Consider the following 13,539-nt stretch of genomic DNA (forward strand, 5'->3'; position numbering starts at 1 on the left):
TCGAGAGGTGACATGTCTGGTGAATACGGCGTCATTCAGTTGTGTTGCCGCAGCTGTAACGCTCAACCCAGCACTCAGCATGCCAATGGCACGCTCCCTCATGATTTGTGACATCTGTGGCATATTGACAAGGGACAAAAGTCCACATTTTGGTGTGCCCTTTTATTGACCAGACCATAAGGAGTGTCTGTGTACTGGTCACGCATATTGACCACCACTCTGCCATGCTCCATGACTCTGGTGAGTTGAAATACTCAATCTGAGATTGTAGTCAATAGGAGTGAGCAAGTGACACTGGACTACTGGGTTTGAGCAAAACAAATCATTCCATAAACAAATGCATCAAGAATCTGAGCAAACGTCATGGCATTCTATTTTTGTTCACCATTTGAAGTTTGTGCGTTTATATTTTTGTTGAGTATATGTGTCCCAGTGATGGACTGGTGATCTGTTCAGGGTGTACCCACCTATCCCCCTCTGTCATCTGAGATTGGCACAGCACCCCCCCCTGACCCTCATGTGGAGGATGAAGCGATAGATGAGGGATAGTTGTGTTATTTACTCCAAACCAAAAGTGGACTAGTATTCTTTTGCACTTTTGAAGCCAAAGTGAAGCACAAATGGCACATTTCCACGACACTGAGTCGTCGCAGCATGACTGCACGAAACTGCACGTGACGTTACGCGACACAAACCAGTGACTTGTAAAGCATCAAAGTTATTTTTGGAATCATTAGACTCGGTTAATTACAAACATTAGTTGAGTACTTCCAGCAGGACCTGTCTGACAGTTCTGTCACTGAACTGAAATATGGATGGTACACTCTTAGAAATGAAAGTGCTAAGTAGAACCATATAAGGTTCTTCGGCTTGTCCTCATAGGAGAACCCTTTTAAAACCCTTTATTCAGGAAAGGGGTTTTAAAGGGTTCTCTGGATCAAAATGGTTCTTACTGGAACCATTAGTGTTACCAAGAAACCTTTCTTCGGGTAAGTGTTTTTCAGAAGCAAATGGTTCCAGGTAGAACCTCAGCCCTTGTAGAAGAACCCTTTTGGAACCCTTATCTCTAAGAGTGAAGCGTTTGTGGTTTGACTCACAATCGCTGGCTTTCAGTAGTGCTGTTGTTGTAGTTAAGGCTCCTCTGTTACATTTTGAGATTTTACACATTTCCTTGCTAAATGTTGGAGATTAACATGTTTTCAGGATTTTAAAAGTCTTTTTAACTGATCTACAGTCACCATTGTTCGGTTTGATTCTTGTGTCGGACGTTGTCATGACTCTTCCAGTGACGACACTCTCTGTCGATGTCACATTTCAGTATCTGCTCAGTTCGCTTTGAACCTCGCCAGAGCAGGTACCGAGCTAGTGGAAAAGGGGCTTAAATAGGCAGTATTGAGCGATGAAACATGAATTATGACAATTTAAAGGCGCCATATGTAAGAATGTGGCCAAAAAACGGTTACTCCACTCAAATTCAAAATACCGAGGTCTTTTAGGTTTCGTTTTCTCTGCCATTGTAGCTCAGACGTAACTGGCAACCCGTGGTTGCTCGGAAGCTGAGACTCTACTGATTGTAATGATTGGTAGACGGCGGTAGGTGGCGCCACATGCCAAAACATGATTTGTGGTCCACCAAAGATTTTGGTAAATTGGACACTAATGATGGATGGTTTGTTTGTCTCTATGTGACCCTGTGATGTACTGGTGATCTGTCCAGAGTGTCCCCCGCTTATCGTCCTAAGTCAGCTGAGATTGGGACAGCTCCCCCTGTAACCCTCATGTGGAGGATAAAGTGGTAGAAAATGGATGGATGAATGTTAAATTTATTATGCCATCAATTCTAACTCAATTCCTTGTGTGTTTATAGCTCACACATATACGATGTAGAACATCAGAGATCCAGTTCCACGCTTCACTGCACGGCCGCTGTGTTTGTCATCACAGGCCTTATATTGACTCTTTTCCAAACACGGTGTTTATGGTTGTGACCATAAAGTTTATTTACAGTTGCTTCACTTTGAATGAGCTTTTTTTTCCCCAGGGGTTTTGTGGGGTTTTTCTCAGTGCTGATGCAGAGCACTGACCAGTTTTTCCTGGCAGATGTGGCCACGAAAAAAACTTTCTCGGTCGACCAGTTATCAGCAGATCCTCGACTCGTTTGTGTCTTAATCAGAGTTCAAACACCACTGACCGGCTTCTTAGAAACCTTTTGGATTGATTTGTAGCTGTTCACGTTTAGAACTAAAAACAGCCAGTTAAACTTGTGCGTTGACTTATTTGTACGTTATCAGAACCAGGGCCGGCCCAAGATTTCATGGGGCCCAAAGCAAAATTGGATTCTGGGGCCCTTTATCAGATAGAAAAAGGAGAATTACTTTTGCTCTTTTGTCATTCTCTGCTCTCTCCTTCATACTGTTTTCAGCTCCAGAGTTATTTACAAGCAGTGATGCAGTGATGCAGTGTGCAAATGCACATGAATGACTTGGTCGTCACAACCTATAATATAGCTCTAAGGGAGTAGGAATCACTTCTCCAAAAGCAGTATTATGTATAATATTCTTAAGCCTGTTGTGTATTGTTTTTACCATGCCTTAGCTTAATGTTATCATCATGCACAAACGATAAAATAAATAAGATAATTAAATACTACCCCCGGTAGTCATGGGGCTCTTAGTAGGTGCTTAGTTCGCCTAAGCCTTGGGCCGTCTCTGATTAAAACAAAACATGCAAGTTATGAACTGGGCCATTTGTATATTTTCACTTGATTGTTAAATGTAAACACATGGGAAATGTAGTGGAGCAAAAGTGAAAGTTATCACAATATAAACGAGAAGCACTCGGAGAGCGCAAACCTCCGCCAGGGCAGCTCAGCCCTGGCCCTTGTCCGGGTGCTGCTCAGTGAGTCTGATATAAACCAACCAGTATGTAAAACATCACATCATTGGACTGTTGCGATGGTAGCGTAGGGCTGTGGTCAGAAAGTGCCGTCCAGAATCTGCCTTGTGACGTTTTCCTGCGAGGTCAAGGAAAGACCTGAAGGTGCCTTCATTAGGGCGTAGAAAAAAATAATCATTGGATTCCACATGACCCTGTACTACTTAATGATCCCACAGCTGTCGGCTGGAACTGCAGTGGATCAGTAGATGGACGACAAAGTGCATCATTACTCTTTGGTTCATGCAGACTGCAGCGTTTTTGACGTCACGCTAAAAATACCACTTTATTGTCTGTGGTTAGGTTTGAAATAAAAAGGGTCTGTTTATTCATTCCATCCCACCTATTGTATGAGATCAGACAGGACATCTTTAACCAGCAAATATACGACTATACTCTGCTTCTGATGTGTTGCTTTAAAAACACGGACAAACCTCTCCTCCCTTTTTTATCTTTATATATCAAGGTAAAGGATGTCAGCATCAGTGACTGAGGGCAAATTAATTCATGATGTTGCCAAAGGCAGGAAATATGACACTGGGGAAGAGATGAGTGAGCAAACATTTACCTGTAGAACCTGTATTCTAGTGCTGATGGTTATTTTCATCATCCATTAATCTGTTGATTATATTCTTGCTAAATTGATGACATGTCAGTATTTCCAAACATTGTGTTTTGTCTGCAGACCATAAATATTCAGCGTTCATGATGTTTTGTTAAATGGACCAAAGCTGAAAAATCGGAGAATTTGTTTTGTTCCATTCCATTTTCCAAATTGTCCGTTCTACCGTGTCTTTCCTCCTGACTGTATCAATAAGTTACCTTGTCTTTGGTCTGATAGTTTTGCCTCACTAATACCTCTATCCAGTTACTGTCTTTGATCGCAGGACTTATGTCTGTAGATGTTTTACCTAAATGCGCTTTTATTGAATAATATGCTGATTATGTGATATCTCTGTATATTTGACCTAGTTTATTTATATTTGAAGTAGTTTATGTAGTTTTTAATGCATATTTTAAGTAGTTTTTTATGCGTATTTTGTGTATGCTTGAGTGGTTGTATCTGTTCCCCTACCTACATGTACTGGTGCCTGTCTTGGCCAGGACAAAATCTCAATGAGTTTTTATTCCTGGTTAAAAAAGGACATAGTACATGGTGGAGTAGTGGCTAGCACTGTTGCCTCATCACAGCTAGAAGGTTGCTGGTTTGAATCTCGATTCAAGCAAGGACCTTTCTGTATAAAGTTTGCATGTTCTCCCCTTCTGGGGGCGTTGGTATTCACCAAGTTCTTCCCACAGTACAAAAATGTACTGAAATGGATTGGACTACTCTAATTAAGGGGTGTCAAACATACGGCCCGGGGGCCAGAACTGGCCCACGAGAAGGTCCAATCGGGCCTGATCTGTAAGTTGTAATGCACATGTGTAAATGTAAACATGGGCATAGTATTGTTGAAATTGCACTTAGTTTTCTCAGGAAATGTTAGGTTGTTCATAGTATGTTGTGTAAAAAGAATGTAAAGCAATGGGAAAAATCTGGAGTTCTTGTTGTTTGTAAGTTGTTATTAGTGCCATTAATTAGGTCTGCACATTGTAACAAGTGAAAGACTCCTGCGCTCGCCCCCTACCTTTCCCTAGTGCGTCATGACAGTGGTGGCCTTGGCTTATCAGAAAGGATGGTTGCTTTGTGTTTGCATACAAAGCTTTGGCTTCAAAATGCTCGCTGTATCTGGTTTGTCAGTTTGAGCTGCAGTAGAAATGTGGCAGCGCGACATCCTGCATAAGTAAAGCTCGTTGAGTGCATAAACGTGAATTATTGTTGTGTTTTTTTTAAAGCAATTACACACATATTCATACAGCTAGTTTATTAGTGTGCTTGCTGAAAGGCAGCACACTATTGTCTTATTCCTGTCAGCCAGATCTTTGGTCAGCTCCTGCTCTTGGACCTTTTGCGATATCTCCACCCGGTCCAACTCTGGAACGTCCGGCCGGAACCGGTATAGTGTGTAAATTGATGATAGTGTTACTGACCCTTGTCGTTCTTCCGCCATATTGGATTGAATGGAAAGTGAAACTAAGCTTTCACAGGTCACAAATTTTGTCCGATCTTCACAAAACTTGACGTACGTGATCTTTGGACCAAGCCTCACCAAAGTTACCAGCAGGATTTTAGATTTTTGGAAGCATTTGCCCGTCACAGCCAGACGAAATCGGCGACGTAGCTGCCAAACAGGAAGTTAGCTCATATATCAGGAACGCATTCATGTATCAAAACCAAACTTCTATCTATTCTATCACCACTACACTATCTAACCGTTTACTGACACAAGTGCAGCTCTGCCTTGATTATCATCAGGCTCGCATTAGTGAAATGCACCCGAGCAAGCACACTCTGCAGATCCCCCGGAAATGCATTCTAGTTTCAACAAGCACTTCAACATCTGTACCGGGAAAAAAGTGTCTGGTTGAGTGTACGTTAAAAGGATATGTGAATGGCTGCTACAAATAGCTTTGCAGATCTTTGTCAGTTTGTCTCACACCAAGTTGGAGGCAGCAGTAGTGACATGAATGTAGGAACAGCAGCAGCAGCAGGAGCAGTGTTTCCATAGCACCTCCGTGCCCACACTTTACATACGCACTACTGTATGAGTCACAGCACAGATGGGACGAGTATAAGACTTGACACAACAATTGAAGCTATCAAGCTTTATCCAGATAATAGAAACAGGAAATGAAATCAATTAGGATGTAACCGACAACACATAAAACAGAGTTTTCCTGCTAATGAGATGATTCAGGTGAAAGGTTTGGACACACATTATTGCAAAATCTACTTTTTAAGCTAAAGATTGAGATAAATAAAGACAATAGAGTATCAGCTCTGCATTTCCGTCACCCCGCGTATGTGTGTATTCACAACATTAAGGGATTTTATTGACCTTTTTTCACCAGATGATTCAGAAGCTCTGGATGACGGAGTATACAAAGACCAGGGTGATTTCTTTCTTTTTTGGTCAGATTATCTAAAGATGTGTTGAAAGGACTCACTGCATTCCACAAAGGTGTTTTCATATTTTCATGTCTTTTGTGTGCACAATGTATTTTGGCTCATGGCGGAGAAACAAAGTGCTGATTTGGCACCAGCGATGCAGTTATTGGACCCCTGAGGTGTTAAGGTAATGCTGGGGCAGAGGTGAATGGAGAATGAGAGAATGATGGCTGAAGCTTTTCAATCTCATCCACCTGTTCCCCCGCGGCGCCTCCTTTCAGCATAATTTCAATATGTTTTTCCATGCAGTGTTCACTACATTCAGGTACACTACATAAATCACTCATTTTCTCATATACTTGCATGGAAAAACAAATGGAAAATAGGATGAAAGGAGGCGTCGCAGGGGAACGAGGAAGCACTGCTACTCATAATAACTAATACATCTGGTGGTAGTGGTGGTGCTGGTTTAAAAAGAAGCATTATGATCTGTTCTGTCCTACTTCCTGGGCTTCACTTCCCAAATCAGAAAACTACATCCATGTTTCGACACGGTTTATTTTGCAGTACCTGGGTTTGTGACAGCTGACACTTGTTAATCAGAGAAGACAGAGCTCAGTGGCCCTTTATGTACACCAGCGTCATTCATCTGTGAAAAGAACATCACAGTACTCTGGAGACATTAGCCGAAAAAGCCAGTCTGTTTGTATTGTCAATATCTGACAAAAAAAAGAGTGTGCAGCTGTGAAGGTAGTGCTAAATAAAGACAGAGGAGGCCCATGAGGGGGTCCAGTAGTCCAGGTGGGTCAGTCAGAACTGACCTTCAGATAAATATGAAGAGATCTATTAGGGAGGTTCAAATTGATTTTCCAGGCGAGATCACAGCCATCAAGAAAACAAAGATGCTCTAAATCCTGCGAGAGGAAACCTCAACTGCTCTTAAGGCCCCACTGGACACGATAAAACTCCAATAAGCTCTAAGATTAGGTAGATTAGGTAAGTAGTTCATGATACAGTAGAACCTTTTCTTTAAATGTCCTTGGGGACCAGGATCTCTGCTGGTTCTGGTGGACTTCTCGCAATGTCTTGACTGAGTTTACCTCCTGGATCACAGCAGGACTCTGTGGTGACTTTGTAGGTGTTCAGCAGGAACCTGAAGGAGAGCAAAATATGTTTTGGAGTGGAATCCAGTGTGGTTTTCTGCACATCTGCTTCAAGGTTGGACATCTTGTGCTTTCAGAAATGGTCTTCAACATACTAATGAGAATATTTCAAGTGGTAATTTGAGTTACTGTTGCCCATCTATCATTTTGAATCAGTCTGGTCGTTCTTCTCTGACCTCTGGCATCAACTGCTGCACACTGGATATTTCCTCTTTTTTTGGACCATTCTTTGGAAATATTTGAGATGTTTGTGTGTGAAAATCCCAGCAGATCCATCAGTTTGTGAAATACTGAGATCACTTTAGTCTTTTTTTCTGACACTTGGTTTGAACTCCAGCATGTCATCTTTGACTGTGTCTACATGCTTTAATACGTGACGTCTTTTTATTGTCTTATTGTGGCAGGTAAGGGAAATGAAAGTGATCACTCCAGACAAACAATTATGTACATACATGGTTACTGCTGCGTTCACACTTTTTGTGTTTGTGTGTTTACACGCTGTATATGGACACACTGGGAACCCAGGTTCTGTGTGTATGAGTTGTATTAATATGTTGTTTGTACTTGTGTACTCATGAATTATAGTTCCAAGTGTATTTAAAATGCTGACGGTCTTAAATCAGGATCGACCATTTTACTTCATGATGGTTGTAGAAGAAATATGACATCAGTGATCACCACTGGCACTTTTCAGTGGAAACACAGTCCAATTGGCTACGAAAAGGAAGCACTTGTCTTTTGCTATTAAATTGTACAATCAGTTTTGACATCATAATGACACATTCATTCAAAGAAAATATATTATTATTGTTGTTGTATCTGAACAGAACATGCTTTTAGAACTCATCATGAAATAAGAATTGAATTTCAATGAAATATAATCACTGTGTACTTTAAAAGAACAACAACACCCTGGTTAAGAAAATTGGACCATTTGGAAAAACATGTGATTACTTGTTTTGTGACCAGTTGAATTCTGGGAAATGCAGTCATTTGCAGTAAAAAACGCCACATACTAATTACCGAGACTCTGGGAATCTCTAATTATGGTTGACCATATCAACACAATCGTCACTGTTGTTCAGAGGTTCTGTAGGTTTTGATGTTGGACTCATTTAACGTGCCAGTCAGTCCCCAACAACAAACACAACAAACACTGACCGTTCTTTTTGCAGAGAGGAGAAACTGCGCTGATGTTACTCAGTCTGACGGCTTCTCCAGCCCTGGAGGCCATGATGCAGTGGCCTCACACAGCTGACTGAACAGACTGGCTGTAAAAATCAGCGTGTGGAGCGCGATGATGATGACGACGCAGTAAACATCAAATCATTGTCCGTGACATCTCAAGAGAGGTCGTACCAGTTTATTCACCTTTAAAGAGTAGTCCATAGTATTAAAGCAGTTTTATAGCCTTGAGATTTACAATTTGCCCACTGCCATGATGATGTTTTGCCTTGGATTGGCCCTATGTCAGCTGAGATTGATAAATTCATACACATCATTAGTGATCATTGGTGTCGGTCTGATGTTGGTTAAAAATCACTGTCACGGATATTGGAATTATAATCCCAAAAGCAAATCTGATACAATCCAACAACAGCGATACCAGCTGTCAGTCCAACTGGTATCCACTCATGTGCTGTGCTTTATGATCTATTTTCCTTTAAAGGTGCCATATGTAAGAATGTGGCCAAAAACGGTTACGACATTCAAATTCAAAATACAGAGGTTTCGTTTTCTGACGTTACTGGCAACCCGTGGTTGCTCGGCAGCTGAAACTCTACTGACTGCAATGATTGGTAGACGGCGGTAGGTGGCGCCACATGCCAAAACATGATTTCAAAACATAAACATGATTTGCAGTCTGCAAAACATTTTTTTTAATGCAAATATTTTGTCTGTACTGTTGTTGTTGGTGAGTTCAGTTTGTTATATGAACATTATTCCTGAGTCTCTGTGACATATTAGGAGGATTTTATGGCCAGTTGCTTTAGATTTATTACATAATGCACCTTTAAATGTCAACATAATTAACACAATTGTGTGTTCTATTGAAGAAATGAGTGTTTGAGACCATTAACTCCTCAGGAAAATGTTTATTCATGTTGTAAATCAGATGTGAAATTGAGGCTAATTTTCCCATAGACTTTCTTTCAGAGTTCTTTGAGTCGCTGGCTATTAAATATATTCTTATTTACTGGTTGACTGCAAGAGGAAACTGGAAAACGATGTCCCTATTTATACACAGCCTGTGGTGATCAAGATGTGATGCCACTAATGTAATGAAGACATGACTATTAATCGGATTGCATTGATTTTCTTTGCTCTTCTGTGACAGTAAAATGGAAATCTTTAGAGAGCAGAGGCTCAGCACAGTCGTCACGCAGAATGTTATTATTCTGAGGTGAACATGTGTCACTTAATCAATGTGACGCCGGTTGATGAAGAGCTGCACATGTGTGAACAGATGAGGAATCACATCTGCTAGAGAGAGAACACTGAAACAGGCTATAAATCAACGAGACCAGAGGTGAACGCTGGTTTACAACCTGCTGGACCAAATGAGGATGATTTCCCTGGGGGAGAAGAAACGGGGATCATTTAGCTGTGGACTTAAAAAGTCTTATCATTATTAGTTATTTCTCATCACTTGGAAAATTATTTAATTCTTGTTCTTGATCATGAGAGACTATGAAAGAGAGAGAGAGTGAAGCATTAATCAGTCCTGAAGTAAATCATTTAAATACACAGTATATATAATCTGACCAGACTCTATGCTAATGCATTTCTGTTTATTAAAGGTGCAGTATGCAAAATTCAGATTAGGATGCCGTTTGGTTCTGCCCACTTTGTTTCTAGAGAATTTTATTGTTTCCACCCTTCTATTTTCTTTTTCTAAGTGCATCATAAATCAAACATAGCCAGGAACTTAAATCAAATAGAGGCCTTTTAAACACAGCACAGAGACAGACTCTGACACCTGCTGCACCAAAAACAAGTCTTTTAGATCAGTGGATTTATGGCTCCACTGGCTCATACTGAAATATTTAAGCACCATTTTCTGTGTCTATACACAGCATTGATTTGTTATCGTATTTTATTTCAAGTTCTCTTGCCGTTCATGTTCCCCTCTATGCACTATTATGGTTAAATGTGATTCACTAAGCTGGAGTTACTGTGATTTTGCAGTCACCGTGTTGTTGCACGAGACGTCATGAATCAAAATCTCATACCAGGACGTTGGGATGATGGATGTCGTTGAAGGTCAAGTACAGTAGTTGGTGAAGAAAATTTCATTCCTGAGACGTCTCATGTTCGGAGTACATTTGTGGTGTCAGTATGGTGAATATAGTGCTGACAGAACCCTCGTTTGTGCCTGATTTACACTCTGCTGCTGTTGCTATGGTTACTACCGTCATGGACACTTATTATGGGTATTGATCATAGGACTTTGCGTTAAGTTAGAGATCCTGGCATCTACAGGATTGATTAAGTAGAGAATGACCGATGCTCATTCAGTGGTTTGCTTTCTCTGAGAATTTGCCCTTTGAATGGACACCATGTTACAGGGAATCATGTGTGGCACAAGCTCCTAACAGGTGTCAGTGTTACATCTGTAATCTGCTCTGGTGATGTTGTTGGTTATTTGGAATATATTTCCTGTTTTATTTTGGTATTGACTTTACTGTCATTTCAGATCATTTACTTCCTGTGACCTGATTGCTAACCCCGCCCTTATTGTTTGCACCCGTTTGTCGTTATCCCCAACCTCTTTTAGATAACGTTCCAGTTTTTTATCTCCCCATGAGTGATTTTTCTAGTTTCTTTTGCTTGTTTTTGACTCCGCTTTTGCCTCACTGACTTACTGTGAACGACCTTGGATTAACGGAAAATGGATTAGATTTTGCATTAACTTGTCCAGGTCTTCAAAAAAAGGGACATATTACGCAAAATCAACTTTTTAATCATTTAAAACACTATATTTCGGACTCTGGAGATCCTATCAGTCGGAAAAGTGTGAAATAAGATGACTCACTCATGTTTTGTGGTCCTCCTTAGTCTAAGTACAGGCGATGAAACACACGATGTCCGAAAACCGGAAGTCCGCGAGAAGTTCTATTCTTGGCTCCACAGTGCAGCACAGAGTTCTACACAAACTTCCAGCCTCAGAGGATTGATCTTTCCAGTGGATACATGTTATATATGACAGCAATGTGCCTGCTAGAGCCTGCAAATGATCACTTTCCAAATGCTAACTGCTGTTAGCTCCCAGTAGCCTCTGTGGCTGATGTCATTTCCTGTCCCTTATGTTTCGGTTTACTTGGAGAAATAGGGTACAATATGCATAATATTTGCATAATGTGATCCGATTGGCCAGTGCTTGTGCTGTTGCAATTTCTAAAGCACACAACACCCACAATGCAGTTCAGCTTGACACTGAATGTGGGAGTGAATGGTAGTTTGTGTCTATATGTGGCCCTGTGATGGACTGGCGAATTGTCCAAGGTGTACCCTGCCTATCGCCCTATGTCAGCTGAGATAGGCACAGCACCCCCCGTGACCCTCCAGTGGAGGATAAAGCGGTAGATGATGGATGGATGGATTGATGATTGGAACTGAGGTCACAGACTAAAATGAATATCCCAGGTCAGACTAAGTACAGGACACAAAATTCAGCAGGAATGTGTCCATCATGGTGATCTGGATGGATTACAATGTAAAGTCATTTGTAAATGACTATCAAATGTGAATATTAGGATTGGTTATTGAAGTGTGACGGCAGAATAACATCGGTATCAATGTAGTGAGAGTGAGAGTGATGCCTGATGTGTTCTCCATCACCTTATTTCCTTCTCCCTCTATAATCACTGGTGAATTTACCAGCCCATCACAGAAGCCAGAATGACTTATAAATATTTAATGCAAACAGTCGAACAAATGGCACCGTGTAACATGACCCAAACTACCACATACCTCTGCAGTTTCCCTCAGCTGGAAGTAGCATCTTATTATATCTGTTGTATCTGACCCTTTTAACAAAGGTACAGTCGATGGGATATTGTCATTGTCATTTAATTTTAATCTTGCAGCATAATGTAAATCAAGTGTTTCAATCAGGCTCTAAAGGTTTTGATCACAGGGCAGTTCATAAAGAGAGAGACGGTGCTTCCATTACAGCTGCTCTGCAGAGATGCTCTCAATCTCTGTGTGTGTGTGTGGAAAAATCCCTGCTCTGCCAAGAACTGCCTATGCTGCAGATAAACCTAAAAAAAAGAAAAGAAAGAAGGTTGGACGATTAAGCCATTAAATGTCAATTTAATTGACATTTTCAGAGATGGAGAAGCTGGTAACTATTAAACGAGGGTCAAATACAAGACTTGAACTGAACAAGAAACCACTTTCCTGCCTGATTCTGATGCTCTGTTAGATGTTCAGCAGGTCGTCTTGACCGTGTCTACATGCCGAAATACACAGAGTTGCTGCAATGTGATTGACCCCCAATTTCTTGTAATTGAGTACACGACTCCTCATGGGCATCATCCTTCTGTCCAGTCCTGGCTGTGATGACCCCAGCCTTGGAGACACAGACTGGGGCAACAGTAGCTCAAGTCGCTCAACCTGAAGGTTGTGGTTTTCATTCCCAGCTCTGCTAGTCTAGATTCCTGTGTCCTTGGTCAAGATGCTTAGCCCCACGTTGATCCTGTTGCTTGTGCTGTTTGTGAATTGGTGTGAATGGGTGAACAGCAAAAACTGTATTTACTGAAAGCTCACATAGAGTGGTCCTATTGCATGTGAGTTATGGAGGTCTACTTACATAAATTAACTTGTTTTTATGGTCAAAAACCTCCAAGTTGCTGCAAACGAGCTGATCAAAATCTCTCCTCACTGAAGCTCTCGTCAGCCACGCTGTTTCAGACCGAAATCTCACCATAACTGTGTTGTGATTGGCCAGCCAACGAGAACTTTCCCAGCTGTCTTGTGATTGGCCAGGTACCTGGAAGTAACGTAATTAGCACGTCAGCTCTTAGAAGCACAGCTCCCCCTCTGGAATGGTAGATGAACTGCTACTCATTATCAAAACATTGTTTTAACAATGTTTATAAATGGCTTCGTCACGACTCCGCAGTCGGACCCAGAGTCGGAAGACAATGTCGCAAGTGAAACACCTCCACAACGGACGTTCTTCTTCTTCTATAGTTCAATGTACGCAACCGGATGTGCCCGGACTAGTACCCGGAGCAGGAGGATCTGCTGTTCAGGAGGCGGGATCCTTACGTTACAATTCCAGGCTTTTTCAGACCGGGATCATCAAGATACCCTACTGAGACACACTCTCACTGTGGTCATACTGTGATCTGATTAGGCAAAAGCACAGTCAAAGTCTGTCTCTTTAAGGGTTTCCAGAGCGTGTCAACAGTTGGCAGAGCAAATAGATTTGTCTAGAAAAGAGGA

Source organism: Microchirus variegatus, assembly GCF_963457635.1.
Source record: "Microchirus variegatus genome assembly, chromosome: 21".
Classification (NCBI taxonomy): domain Eukaryota; kingdom Metazoa; phylum Chordata; class Actinopteri; order Pleuronectiformes; family Soleidae; genus Microchirus; species Microchirus variegatus.